Source organism: Quercus suber, unplaced genomic scaffold (genome assembly GCF_002906115.3).
Source record: "Quercus suber isolate HL8 unplaced genomic scaffold, Cork oak 2.0 scaffold_571, whole genome shotgun sequence".
Taxonomy (NCBI): Eukaryota; Viridiplantae; Streptophyta; class Magnoliopsida; order Fagales; family Fagaceae; genus Quercus; species Quercus suber.
In genome coordinates, this window is record NW_027070016.1 from 21,566 (window position 1) to 37,034 (window position 15,469).

The window sequence follows — 15,469 nt, forward strand, 5'->3', positions numbered from 1 at the left end:
ATAAAACGGCAACAGACCAATTCGTATAATCATCCAAATCAAGAGTCATAATATACATTATCTAGTGGAAAAAAACAAAAAACAAAAAGTCTTTTATCACAGATATTATTATCAAATTGAAAGAAAACGATTGCACTAATTACTAAAACTCGTGCGGTAGAATATGCTTCTCTCCAATTGGTCTAAACTCAAGAGAGGCCAAATGACACCATGGTCGGTTTATTTATAAAATGTTTAAAACGGTAATATTTACACATTTTCTCTTGAACAATGTTAAGATCACAACAATTTATACAATTTTCACCACAATTTGCTACGCAATAAGTTATAAGTGATAAAAAAAAAAAAAATTAGGTCTATATCTCTACCACACATAACTTGTTACGTGATAAATTGTGATAAAAATTGTGTAAATTATTGTGGCCTTTAACATATTTCTTTTCTCTCCGATTGATTTAACTCAAGAGAGGCCCCAAATTTACACCAACACCGTGTAACATTGAAAAAGACAACATATTTTACCTAAACCAAGTAGCCAACTTGGATATACATTAATACATATATAGCACTTGCCCCTTCGAAGTTTGAAGCTGCCAAAAAGAAAATCAGATGGTAAAATCATTTGCCAATTAGTTAATTAATCATAATCTTTTCGAGCATGTAATCGGGTTGATGATTTATTTAGTAATCCCAATTCCCAAATCCAAAGGCTGTTGTTGTTGTAGTGATTTTTACACAAACTATCAGTCTATGGTCAATTTTCCTAGAAGAAACAAAACACACACGTTGCTCAATGGGTGAATTTTCTGCACTCAATCCCATCTGCCACGTGTAAAAAAAACCAAATTTTAGCACACATAAAGAGAAAACTCCCAACTCCCATAATCGTAAATAATCATTCAAACTTGGCTTATTCTCCAACCCTTTTCTGATCCATTCAATTCTTTTTTTTTTTTTTGGAACTCCCACCATAAATGCCAAATCGTATACTTATCAAACTTAACCACAGGTTCACGTTATAGCTTTGAGTTTTTGATAGTACCAAGTTTGGATTGTGGGACCAGAGGGTTTAAAAATTTTTAAAAATGGTTACCTTAATGCTCTTTAAGCCTGTTTAATAAGTCAGGAAAGTGTTGATATCATTGTTATGCGAAATATAAATTCTTTCACCAATCTTTATTATTTTATCATTCTAACAATAAAATATTTTAAAAAAATATAAGTTAACAGTTTTACACATTTTTGGCCCGTTTGGTACCCCAGTTCAAACACCATTGTTTAGTTTTCATACCACAAAACATATTGCCCAAAACCATAAAGTAGCGTTTGGTGGCCCATCTGTGTTCACGCTCAGTTTGAAAAATGTTGTTCAAAATGATGGGCTTTTTAAAACACGGTCCGGGCTGATTTCAAACAATAAAAATACGTTTTTCGTGGCAATTCAGTAATAAAATTGAAAAATATGGGGCCCAACCTGATCAGCCTTTCTATCAATTCCTGTCTCTTGTCTTCGTCTCTCTCTTCATGCCTTTACCAAAGTACCAAAGAACTCCATCTCACCCACACACCGAATCAAGCCATTCTCACCCACCTCCATAACTCCTCACACCGACCCAGCTACATTAAACCCATCTCCATTAATCCTCAACCACCCAGCATATACGCGTCTCCTCCATACACCGCATCACCAGCCATTTGTCAATCAATTTTGTCCACTTAATAATTCCATGCCCAATTCCTACGAAGATATCCCACCCTGACCTACAAATCTGGGTTGCTAACCAAAACCCAAACAGTGCGAAGGACTTCGGTGCTAACCAACAGCGAAACTGACACAGTGTGGAGGCCTTGGTCAGGTAAAAAAAACCCATTGACGAGCAAGGTGAAAGGGAGATGCGAACCTGGGTCTTGGAGTTATGGGTCGGCGGCTACAAACGCAAGAGTGGTTGTTGGGTCTTGGAGTGCTGACAGTGGATATGAGATCTGAGGAATGTGAAGCCCAGCCGTGGATATGAGATCAGAGGCGTAGATGGTTGTGACGACTGCGTGGGTTTGGTTTCTGCCCTCAGGGAAGAAGAGAAGGGATGAAGGACTCCAGCAACAAATATGAAGGACTCCAGCAACAAATATTATCGTCTCTCTCCTCATTAAAAAATATTATTTCGTACTCTTTGCCAGCTTTTTTCATAAAATTAAACACACCTACCAAACACATTTTTATGTTTTTTAAACACTAAAAACTATTGTTTAAACTATAATACCAAACACATTTTTTTGTTTTTTAAACACTAAAAACTATTGTTTAAACACTAAAAACTATTGTTTAAACTATAATACCAAACACATTTTTTTGTTTTTTAAACACTAAAAATACGTTTTTCAACAACACTTTTTAAACAATACTTTTTACATCTTTTTAAACAACAATTTTTAAAGTCTATGACCAAACGGGCCCTTTAAGTTTTAAAATCACTAATATCAATTAAAAGTGTATTTGGATATCGCTTATTTTATTAAAAAAATTTCCAAACTACTGTTCATGCTGAAAATACTATTCATTTACATTAATGCACTGTTCATGTCATATGAATAGTGCAAGAAGCGTTGGTCAAAAAAAAAAAAAAAAGGGCAAAAGGCAAAACGCTAAACGTGGACTTGGGATCCAAACGGTCACTAAGTTTAAAAAATGTAAATTTAACTATCACACACCTTTGGTGCAATAGTCACTTCATAAGAATAAGTACTTGTGAGGTGTATGAGGTAACAATTGGGGTTCAAGTCTCCAAGAAGAAACTTCACACACATATACACTTAATTTAAGTTAGAGTATAATATCTATCTTGTATAATTAAAAAATGTGTAAATTTACAAAGTTGTTAGTTTTTTATTATTTCTTTATGCGTCTTGAGAATAAAGGAGGAGAGTGAATAGTAGTTGTAGTATGTGAAGAATAATAAATAATTAAAAAAAAAAAGGTGTGTGAAGGATAAGAAATAATTAAAAAAAATAAGGTATGTGATATCCTTAGATGTTTGAGGCGTACACGCACTACACTGATTTATTTTTTAAAGTGATATAGTATAAAGGAAAATGTTAATGAATGCTCTTAGAGTATTGGTTAACAATTCATTTAAAGAAAGTTTTTATGGAAAAAGAAAATTAACATTTTGAGAGTTTTTCATTACCCATAAAGATGATGTCAAAACTTTTTAAAAATAAATTATTAATCAATACCATAAGGACATTCGTTAACATGAATGAGTATAAAATAGATAATTTCAATTTTGAAAAATCAGTACAAAAAAAAATTCTTATATTAAAATGTACATAAATTTTTGCACGTATTAATGTGAGTGCGACACGCAAAATGAGGGGACTTACTCGCCGTTACACATCGCCGTCAACTGTCAAGGTTGGCCTAGTTGGCACTGCCTCCTCACCAGTCATGAACCTTATCAATCAGAGGTGTCAGCATCGTATGGCACGCATTTCCCGATGCATTTTATAAAACGTTATTTTCTCACGCTGTTAACTCACGGAGCCAAGTGTCCTTGATTACTACTGATGCTGCATGGGGCGGGGGGACCGCGTGAATTAACGACGGCGTTTCGGCGTGCTGACGTAGTGACTCAGTTTTTGACGCCACGTATCCCGGATCGTGTCTCACAGGTTTCGAACCTGCGGAACATATTTTTTTTGTATTATATTACTCAATCTGTTGATTCTACTTCGAGGAGTACTTTATTAGTTTTTTTTTTGGGTAATAATTTATTAGTATATTCTTTTTATGAAAAAACTACTAGATCAAGTTGATCAATCAACCGTTTGAGTTAGCAATTTATATAAGGCCAGGTTTCCACGTTTTAGACATAAAAAAAATGAGGGTTTTATTCTCAGCAAAAATAAATAAAGGTTTTAATAACTTGGACATATATTAATAAATATAAAATTTAACTACAAAATTGGTTGTAATTTTGTGTCAATTGAAAATCTAACCATTGAATTACATATTCTTTACACTATTAACACACATGTTAAATTTTGTGTCAATTGAATATTATTTACTATATGATCTATAAGCTCATATTTTATATATAATTTTAAACTACAAAAACTTGCAATGTAAACAATTTATTGATAACATAACTATTAATCTTTAATTTTCTAGAAATTTTGCAAGCATAGAGAATATAAGAAAAAGATGTGATCCAAGGTAGATTTGTCAAAATTCACCTTCAATAAAAAGATATTAAATAAAGTTATACCCTAATTCACCTTCAATAAAAAGATATTGAATAAAATCGTAGCCTTAGGCTACAACCAATTATGTAGCAAACTTTATCCTATTAGTAAACCATTTTAATAAATTAAAAAAAAAAATGAAAACGATGATTAAATTTTTTGTTTTCACAGATTTTTTTTTTAATTTTCTATAAAAGGTTTCTTAGAATAAATGATTAATGTATGCATTGTAGATGGTTAATCAAATCAATGACAATGTATTAAGGGTTAAAAGTAATTAACAACTAATTAAAAACATGATTCTCAAAAGGAAGGGGGAAAAAAAAAACTAAGAACATGAATCAAATTAAATAAAATTGGATAAACAAGATTGATAAAAGTAATCGAATAAAAGGAAATCCACTTACTAGTACAAACACCTTTCGAGCCCTACAAACTAGTAGAAATAAAATTACCAAGGAACTACAATCACAAGAGAACAATATATATGCACGAACAAGTTTGCTAGTGGAGAGTAGTTTCTTTTGTCAATAATGAGATCTCTATTTATACTAGAGACGTTTTTCGATTATCAATGATTGTTCGTTCTGCGTGTCTCTCTTTCTCTTGACTGGAGTGACACTTGTTGCGGTGTTAAATATTGTTTGTAACTTCTTAAAAATGTATCATGCCACTAGTCTTTAATGTACGCACTATTACATGAATTAATAACTACAAAGGAATTGTCACATCTGCTTTCCATGACTGTTTACACATTATTTTTGTGCTTTTATAGGTCTGTTATCCATGATGTCCCACTTGTTGTGTCCTTTAAAAAGTTAGGAAATTCGAAATTTATACAGCGACAATAGCGACAATAGCAACAATAGTATATTCATCCGAAAATTAGTCATGTGTTCATAAAAATGCAAAATAAATTGTGTAATTTGTTACTCGATGTTCACCTTATGGTTTCAAGTCTTATATAATCCATGAGGTATGAGTGTAGGTCTCTTTACCAATACATTAGATTGCTCTAAAGGATTCCTTCATATAATTATTATGCATGTAAGATAACGAGATTTCATTCACCTAAAAATTCGTCAAATACTCTAAAAGACGAATATCCACATTAGAAATAAAGAAAAAAAAAAGTTTCTTTGTCTTTTTTGATAAATAATTTGTTTATTTGTCTTATACAATCAGAAAGTTAATCATCGCATAAGACAAAGGCATGTATAGGAAAAGCACGAGAACTAGAACGTGTTAATCAAAATATTCTTGTCCATTACAGTGGTTTTTAATTATTAAAATTTGTGTTTTTTTAAAACTGAAGGACAACCGTAAAATTAGCTACAAAACTATTAACATGACAAAAAGGAAGAACAAACAGAGAAATGAGGTTTAAAATAATGCATGTTTGGTACGTGTTATTTAGTTTGTCACATTAAACATTGTGATGCAGTTGAACTAAGTACCCTTGAGTCATTTTCTAGAAATTGGGGTATCTTGATTCTTGGCTACAGTTTTTTATTATAATAATAACAGTGATTTAACTATTTAACACACATATCAAAGCAATGGGTATGCCTAGTCTCTTACTTTAATGTAAGATTTAAGTCATAAAAGCAATTAAATTTGATCGATTTGTATTGAGAATACGATAAAAGATGTGCCAATGCAAGTCCAAAAGGTCTTTTTGTTTTACTTGGAGTTTAAAAATTAAGCACACCAAAAGTGATCAAGGACCCTCAATTTCATAAGCTTGACAATAGAATTTTTTAAGCACAAGATAGATTAAAGTTTTAAACATAAGGTTATGATAATTTTTTAAAGCCATAGGAGCAAATCTAATACAGTAACCGTATTGGTAACTCTGCAGCCCCTGTGGTTGGCTTCTAGCTTTTAATATATTCCATGCTCATACAAAAAAAATCTAATACAGTAATGCTACGCAAAACATACAAAAAAGGCGTTGTTTGTTGACCAGAGTAAAAGAGGACAATAGAGATAAGCGAGTAGAAACTAGAAACAGAACTTTGGTCTTTGTGTGTCAATGGACCAAGACCAATAGTTATTTTTTAATTATTCTTCTCAAATTTTTTTGATTAGTTATAAAATATTTTGATTATACAATAAATAAACACTGGATCACTTCTATTACACAGATTTCATTAATAAAAAATTTTAGTGAAATTTATTATTCATGTGAGAATGAGTACACATTTATTGTACTTATAATATTCTACTACAATTTTTTATAATTATGTCGTTTATAGGATCAATGTATTTCTATTAAAATAAGAGAGATATATTTTCCTTATAAAAAAGAGAAATGTTCCCATAAAAAATAAAATAAAAAAGATGTGTTTTAACTCTTATGAATTTCTTTCTCAAAAAAAAAAAAAAAAACTCTTATGAATTTCATGTAAAATTTGCCCATTATGAGGAGGATGCATATATGATACATGAAATAACCCCTCTATCAACAAATAAACCTTGAAAAACATAATATTAAATGATGTTATTTTAAAAAGTTAGATTTTATAAACATAACCAACAATTTGAGACAACTTGAGTCATAATTGAATATGTATTAAGGGTTTTGCTAACGTGTGTCCTTAAAACATACATTAGTAAACCATTTTAAGAAATCTTTTATGAAAAAAAAAAAAAAAGTGACTAATTTTTTTGACAAATTTTTTGAGTTTCTATAAAAAAATTTCTTATAATGAATGATTATCTTAAAGGTATACATTAAATGGATCCATTTATTAATTATTATATAACTTAAAATTTTAAAATAATTCAACATTTTTCATGATAATTAAGTTGACAAATTTTTGATACTTCTCGTATAAGTTTTCCATTGATAAGATTTTTGTCTCTAAGAAAATAATTATGAAATTTGTGGTGTGTTTCTACGGATTTTATTAAAAAATAACCAAATTTCTCAAACTATATTATTAGTTAGGCAAGGTTTGAAACATATTTGGTTTATAGCAATTCGACTTTTCTGGAGTCGATTTTGCCCTTTGAAAATCCACTAGGAAATCGAGTGTTAGAAACTCGATTTTGGAAATCGAGTTTTAGAAACTCGATTTCCTAGTGGATTTTCAATGGGCAAAATCGACTCCAAAAAAGTCGAATTGCTATAAACCAAATATGTTTCAAACTTTGTCTAACTAATAATATAGTTTGAAATTTATAGTTATTTTTTTAAAAAACCCGTGTTTCTACTCATAGATACTTGTTAGTTGTTAACCTCCATTACCATATCCAAGGACAAATAAGTCAAACAATTTAAGGGTCCATTTGGTAATGTTGTTCTAGTTTGTAATTTTTAGAAATATATGTGGTAAAAAAGTGCATGAAAATACGTGTAATATTGTTTAAAAACTGAAAATATATGTTTAAACACATGTACCAACAGACCCTAAATTATCTTAATCCTGCCACAATCAACTTCTCTTTGCAACATGTTTTCCTTTCCAATTAACTATGTTGCATTTTTACCGTCTCAAAAAAAGAAAAAAAAAAAAGGTGGGGATGCCTGCAAGGGGTGCACTAAAGTTGACTCCACAGTACACTAAAGTTGACTCCACAATAAAGTTGAAAGTTGACTCTACAATAAAGTTGACTCCATGATGAATAAATTTAGACTAATCACATTTATTCTAATTAATCATAACATATATTTAATCACTTTAATACTCCTTAGCACTCACAATAGTGGTGCTAAATAGTTATATTGCTAAAAATATAGTTATTTAAGCTGCATTTGGTTCGATGTAAATTGAATTCCAAGTGTAAAATGAATGCAGGGGAAAGTGAATTCTCGTAAGGAAAATGAAATCCGAGTGTTTGGTTCTACAATGAAAAATAGTCCAAAAAACGATTTTTGGTGTTTGGTAATATTTTGAAAATGCTATTTTCCTACAAAGTTTTCACATTTTTCCAATCATTTTTCAGCTCCCAATCAATTTTTATAACAAAAAATTTCAAAATATAAGCTTAACACAACCAAAAATTAAAATAAAAACATTTTTTATTCACAAACTAGTTAGATTGGGAAAGAGAGATTGAGGGAAAGAGAGAGAACGAGGGAAAGAGAGGATCGGAATAGGTTGGAGGACGACGGCGGCCAGATCGGGTAGGTTTGGGGGTGGAGTGGAGTGGGTTGGTGATCAGTGGCTGCTAGATCGGCGATCAGTGGTGGTGCCCAGATTGATTGTCAAGATTGGTATCGAGCTTGGGGCTTTGGGCAACAAGACCGGTGGTTCGATCTAGAGGTGGCAGCGACGACGAGGGTGGGTGGTGGGTGGTGGGTTGTAGATCGGTGACATGCTTGAAGATTGGGCCATGGTTGGTCAAAGGAAAAGAGAGAGAACGAGGGAGGAAGAGAAGAGGGATGGTGGACGAAGCTTGCACGGCAAACGGCGGATGATGGATGGAGCTTGCACGACGGTCCAATTCCTCTGGTGCTCTCTCTCTTTTTTCGGGTTGTTGAGTTATGATTGAGGCTGGAAATCATTTAAAGGTAAAATGAGTATGAAATTGGTTTTACAGAGTTGGGTGCCTAGTTTACGGTCAACTGAAATTGGTTTTCAGTTTGACTGAATTTTCATGCGCATCCAAACATCCTCAAGGGTGTAAAATATTTTCCAGATTTCCTTTACCACCAAAACAAACGCGGCCTTACCACCACTAATCACAAAAGTAGAGTTGCAGCAATGAAGGTAAAGCTAAAAAATTTAGTTTTTCAGCTTCAGTGCACATCTAAAGATAGATATGCACTGTAGCTCAAAGCCAAAAAAAAAAAAATATAACAAAAAATTTCAAAATATAAGCTTAACACAACCAAAAATTAAAATAAAAACATTTTTTATTCACAAACTAGTTAGATTGGGAAAGAGAGATTGAGGGAAAGAGAGAGAACGAGGGAAAGAGAGGATCGGAATAGGTTGGAGGACGACGGCGGCCAGATCGGGTAGGTTTGGGGGTGGAGTGGAGTGGGTTGGTGATCAGTGGCTGCTAGATCGGCGATCAGTGGTGGTGCCCAGATTGATTGTCAAGATTGGTATCGAGCTTGGGGCTTTGGGCAACAAGACCGGTGGTTCGATCTAGAGGTGGCAGCGACGACGAGGGTGGGTGGTGGGTGGTGGGTTGTAGATCGGTGACATGCTTGAAGATTGGGCCATGGTTGGTCAAAGGAAAAGAGAGAGAACGAGGGAGGAAGAGAAGAGGGATGGTGGACGAAGCTTGCACGGCAAACGGCGGATGATGGATGGAGCTTGCACGACGGTCCAATTCCTCTGGTGCTCTCTCTCTTTTTTCGGGTTGTTGAGTTATGATTGAGGCTGGAAATCATTTAAAGGTAAAATGAGTATGAAATTGGTTTTACAGAGTTGGGTGCCTAGTTTACGGTCAACTGAAATTGGTTTTCAGTTTGACTGAATTTTCATGCGCATCCAAACATCCTCAAGGGTGTAAAATATTTTCCAGATTTTCTTTACCACCAAAACAAACGCGGCCTTACCACCACTAATCACAAAAGTAGAGTTGCAGCAATGAAGGTAAAGCTAAAAAATTTAGTTTTTCAGCTTCAGTGCACATCTAAAGATAGATATGCACTGTAGCTCAAAGCCAAAAAAAAAAAATAATAATAATAATAATAATTGATTTCTCTCTCCTCTTTTATTAAATTAAGTTTTTCTCCCTCCTTCTTACTTTTCTCTTTATTTTTCACATTCACTCTTTCTTCTTCATGGAACCAAACCCAGCACTTCTCCCTTTCAAAAAATTTTTTTGTTCCTTCCTCCAGCCATTTTTTCTCTATTTTTTCTTTCTACTTCACCTTTCTTCTTCATTGAACCCTGCCCTCCTCTTCTCCTCTCCACCTTCATTTTTTTATTTCTTTTTTCCTCCTCACCACTCCTTAGCGACTGCCCGCCAAGTTGCCAGTGACCCAAGTCCCTAGCCGTTGTTAACACAAGTCCCAAGCCGCCGGCGACCCAAGCTTGGTGGTGGTGGTGGTTTTATTTATTTTATTTAAATCAGAGTTATGGGTGGTGGTTGTTGAGGTGGGTTTGTGGTGGTGGTGGTGGGTTGTTGATTGGGTTGTGTTCGTGGGTCGTGTTCGTGGTCTGTGTTCGTGGTGTTGGTGGGTTGTCTCAAGCCATTACTGTGGGCGGTTGTTGTTGGTTGTGGCGGTGGTGTGGGTTTTTTTTGTTGGTTGTCCCTGGGTTTTTTTGTTGCTAGATTTGTGGGTTTGTTGAATTTTAGTTGTTTTTATGTGTGATTTTGGTTGGTTTTTGAGATAATTTTGTTGCAAATTTGAAAGATTTAGGTTATGTTAATGGTGGCTTGCAGACAGTGGAGGTGGTTGTGGGTTGTGGGTGGCAGTGGAGGTGGCTGGGGTTTTGGGTTTGCTTATTGTTGTTCAGAATCTTCAGATGATCGGTTTGTGGGTTTTTTTTTTTTGGTTGGCAATAGGGTGTATTATTTTATTGTAGTAGATACATTATTTTATTGTGATGTTTATATTATTTTATTCTGTTGAAAGCTAAAATAGGTCAACTATTGCTAAATATTTTGTAAAATGAGTAGGTAAAATAGATAAAGTGATTTTTTGTAGTGTCAAATAGCTAAAAAAATAACTCTATTGCTGTGGATGCCCTTAGAAGCTCACGTAATAAAAAACTAGACAATTGGTGATGAGTTTTAATTTCTACAGTATGCCAAACAAAATAAGCATCAACTTCTATAATATTAGCATTTTTATTTTTTACTAATTTTTTTAATTATGATCGTTGGACAATGAGTACAGTAGTGCACAATACACAATACAATATGTCAAACTTCCAAATGATTTTATTATTATTATTTATTTAAATATCACAACATGAACCTTCTCAGTTTAGAGAAATTGCAACCAGCAAAAAGGTTTGAGAAAAGAAATTGTAATTTATGGAGTAAAAAAATGGAAAAATTAGATACTTTCTCACTTAAGTATTTTTATTTTTATTTTTATATAAGATAGAAATATTATTATAGTTTAATTTAAGTGTATATGTGTGTAAAATTTTCTCAAATAAATTTGAACCTCTATTCTTGACCATCACACTGAAAGTGCATGATGGTTTCACTTAAATATAATAGATTGCTAGTATTAAACTCAAATATTAATTGAAAATTTTATTTATGCACACTGGTCTTTTTATTATTATTAATTACTCTCTCAGTCTTTTTTTTTTGTTCTCTATTTTATTTTGAGATGTCCTAAAATATTGTCATGTTTTTAAAAATAAAAATTATTAATTTACTAATGTTCCTATTATATCTCTATTAATTTACTAATTTAATTTTTTAATAAATTATTTTAAGAGTAATTTTAAAAATTTATACAATTCTAAAAAATAAACAAAATAATAAATAATATTTTCTAAAAAATTTGACTTTTTAAACAGATAAAAAAAAAAAACACGAGAGGAGTAATTAATGCATGTTGTGTTTCCTCTTGTGGGGCCAACAAGAAAGGATTTTTAGGCAATTATTGCGGATTGTTGAAATTCAAGCTAAATTCAATTAACAGTTACCCAAAACCAGACTCTTGATTTTAAACATTGGCCCTAGTTTGAAGTTTTTTGTTTTGTTACATCTCATTAAATGCAGCTGGGCCTTTCTTGTCTCCAAAGTAATAGACCTACAGCTAAGAGTGTGACCAATTAGTACGAAGTCTCTGACATGCCCATAGGTGAACAACTTGGGAACTTGCTTCTTGCTTTCAAAATGAATCAAATCTCGTAGCTTTAAATTAAGTAATAAATTTTTATACCCCTAGTTTCCTCATTTGGTTTATCAGCAAACTAGGTGACAAAATTAGCTTGGAATTGAATTTTGTAGGTATTGAATTTTGTAGGTGTCACTCATTCCTCATAGCTCAATATTATGCCCAAACTTACATTAAGTGTTAATTCAGCAAAAAAAAAAAAAAAAAAAAAAACTTACATTAAGTGTTAACACATGCTTTGTATGGAACTGGTTTGTCATTTCATGGTGGAATCCATTGGATTGTGATAGCAATGGTGGTCATGAAGATGATTTCATTCACAATTTTCATCATTTCAACTTATGGGATTTTGTGTTCATGTTCTTTCTGTAACTATGAGCATATCCTGGTAAGATTTCAAGTTGTTCTCTTTATCCATTTTTATTTTTAAATCAAAATTTATGTCATTCTTTTTATGGCAATCTCATTTATTCATGGGCAAGTCTAACTGGAAATAGCCTAGACCATATCCAAGAAAATCATGAATATTAGTTGTCGCTTGGTTGAAATTGGTATTATGATCATTATTAGAAAGGAAATTGAGTGCAAATTTTATCAAAAAAATAAGAAATTGAGTGCAAATATACCAACGTAAAGATAAAACAAAAAGGAGAAATAGAAAATAGTTATCAATTTAGCTTGGTTGAAGTTGGTACTATCTGAAGCTAACTTTTGAGTCTTTTTTTTCCCCACCTGAAAAGATGAATACTATACAAAGAAAAGTGTACTTCCAGATGAATAAACATTTTCATGGTCCAATGGGTTCTATCAATATCTTGGAAGGATTCCATTGGATCCACTTCTAATCATTTGCATGCATGCCACCCACTTTTCCTACCAATATTGAAGCTTGCTTATTCCAATGAAATAGAAAATGGGATAAAGAAATAAAAGTGGTTTAGGACCCTAGCTAATTAAGCATATACATCTATATTTGCACCTAAACACATGAAGCAATAGTGATTTGTATGAAACCAAGGTTAAAAATTCTTATATATATATATATATATGACAAACTCATGAAATGTAAGGTCAGTTTGGTTAAGTGGTTTGGAGATTAAAATGGCATTTTAAAACTTAAAACTCTATTTTACAATTGTAATTCTTTATAACTTTCTTACAAACGTTCATTTTAAACTCAAAACGCAACCGTTATCTAAGAAAACATGATACAGATCATAGTTTCCTAACATTTTTTTATTACTCTAATGGATATAAAAAGAAAAAGAAAAAGAAAAAGAAGAGTGAATACAATAAATCATTTAATACAGAAAGGCTGATAAGGAACAATTGTTGGGTGAACTAAGAACATGTGAAACCATTCATAGGTCACTTTCCTACCATGAGAACCATGTCATACAAGCCCAGTACATATTATCTCTTAGTGATGACATTGTGGGCCTAATCTTTGTTGCACATGTGATTGTAAGACTTCTATATGACTATTACTCAATCAGTAGCACACTTTTTATCATTCTTCCATCGTTTTTTCTTTTCCTTTTTTAGTGCTTATGGTATTGACAACCAAAGACAAATGAATAAAGACACAATTATACAGACCCAGCAAAAGGTATTCTGAAATTTGGGATATTTGTAATGTACTCCATAGACTTCAAGATTTTGTAATTTAATGCCATATTTTAATGTTAATATGCAATGTCTGACCCAACATCTAATTAATTAGTGTCAAAATTAATGATTGAGTGGGTTACTAACTTACTAACCATCCTAAACTATGAAAGCATTTGTAATGTGGCTCACTAATTTGGATACTAATGTAGATGGATATAGTTAATTATTAATGATTTGGTGTTGATTGCATTCATTTATTTATTTATTTTTTGTGTGGCAACCCTTAGGGAACACAAGCAAGGCAATATTGATTTTTTTTTTTTTGGCTGTTCTGATTTTTGAGGTTATGTTTCTATGTCTACAAGAGATAAAATCCTTTCATGTTCAAAACTGCTTTTTTTTTTTTTTTATTTTTTTTCTGGGTAAGTAACTGAAGATTTTATTAAGAAGGCCCAAAAGAGAACAAAGGGTGGTAGAAAAATCAGCCCATCATCATCATCCTCTGAAAGGACCCAAGAGGGGATGGATGATATGGGTTGGGTTCTTATTCCGAACAAAGAAAAGCCCAACTGGTAACATATGGGCTGAAGAGTTACAAAAATGGGGACATTGATTTTTCAAGTAGATCATAACCTACAGAACATTATAAAATGAACACCTTTTATTTTAATTTGACTTTTAATTTTTTTTTCACAAGAGTTTTTAAAACCTACACTTTTTCATGTCATCATTATAATACTAGTAGGTTGAACGTTCGATATACCGATTAGTTAAAAAATATATGTTACAGAAAGAATATACTTTACAAAATATTATTAAACTATCTTTATGATTAATAATTAATGAGTCACTTAAAAATTTAATAGAGTTTTATATAAAGTAAATTAACTATTGTAATACATACATATATTGAGCTACTTGGTAAATATACAGCATGCAGTGTGTTAGTTTTAACATATTAAAATACAAAAATATTTAGATGATCAAAATATATTCATGATATATTGAACCTTAGTGGGTCCAATAGTTCAAGGCTAGAACCAAAATTTGGACAACTGTCTAATCCACTCCATTTTAGTTTAAATGAACTGCCCAATTGAATTAAAAAAAAAAAAAAAAACATGTGACCCAATTGGCATTATTTGATTTCAATGGATCTGTGAGAATTAACATTGGTCATAGGCTCATAGCAACAAAACCAAATTCGTATAATTACCCCAATCTTCTATTTTGGGCCAGGGTTTCTGGGCCTAATTGAATCCAACACTTCCTCATAAAGGCCTTAAAATAAACGAGGATGTTTCTTAAATTAATATGATTGCTCCACATCCTTACAACAATATATATATATATATATATATTTTTTTTTTTTTTCATTTTCCCGTTAGTATTTTTTTCCCCGAAAGAATTAGAAGTGAAAATGTAATTGGAAAAAAAAAAAAAAATGGCAACAACCTTGACAAAAGGAAAAGAGACACAAAATCTTTGCAATTGTCTCTCCAAATCGGGGAGAATAATGTTTAATAGACCCGAGAAGAAAACACATCAACCTCACCAATACTACAACAGAAATTCAAATATTCACTGAAGTGAAAAGAATTTGTAAAATATTCTACGATTCTATCACCATCCAGGTATATGCCTGATGCCTCCAAAGATTAGCCAAGTGAGACAAAGTGAGTGGAACCAAATTAATAGAAACAAACAAAGCAAGTGAGTGCACCTTCTTGTATTCATTCTTCTCACTTGATTTGTGCTTGAACTATAATGTCAACAAGGTACAGCAATTACTATCATCGTTAGTGATGCATCTTATTAAAATCTCCTATATATATATATATATAT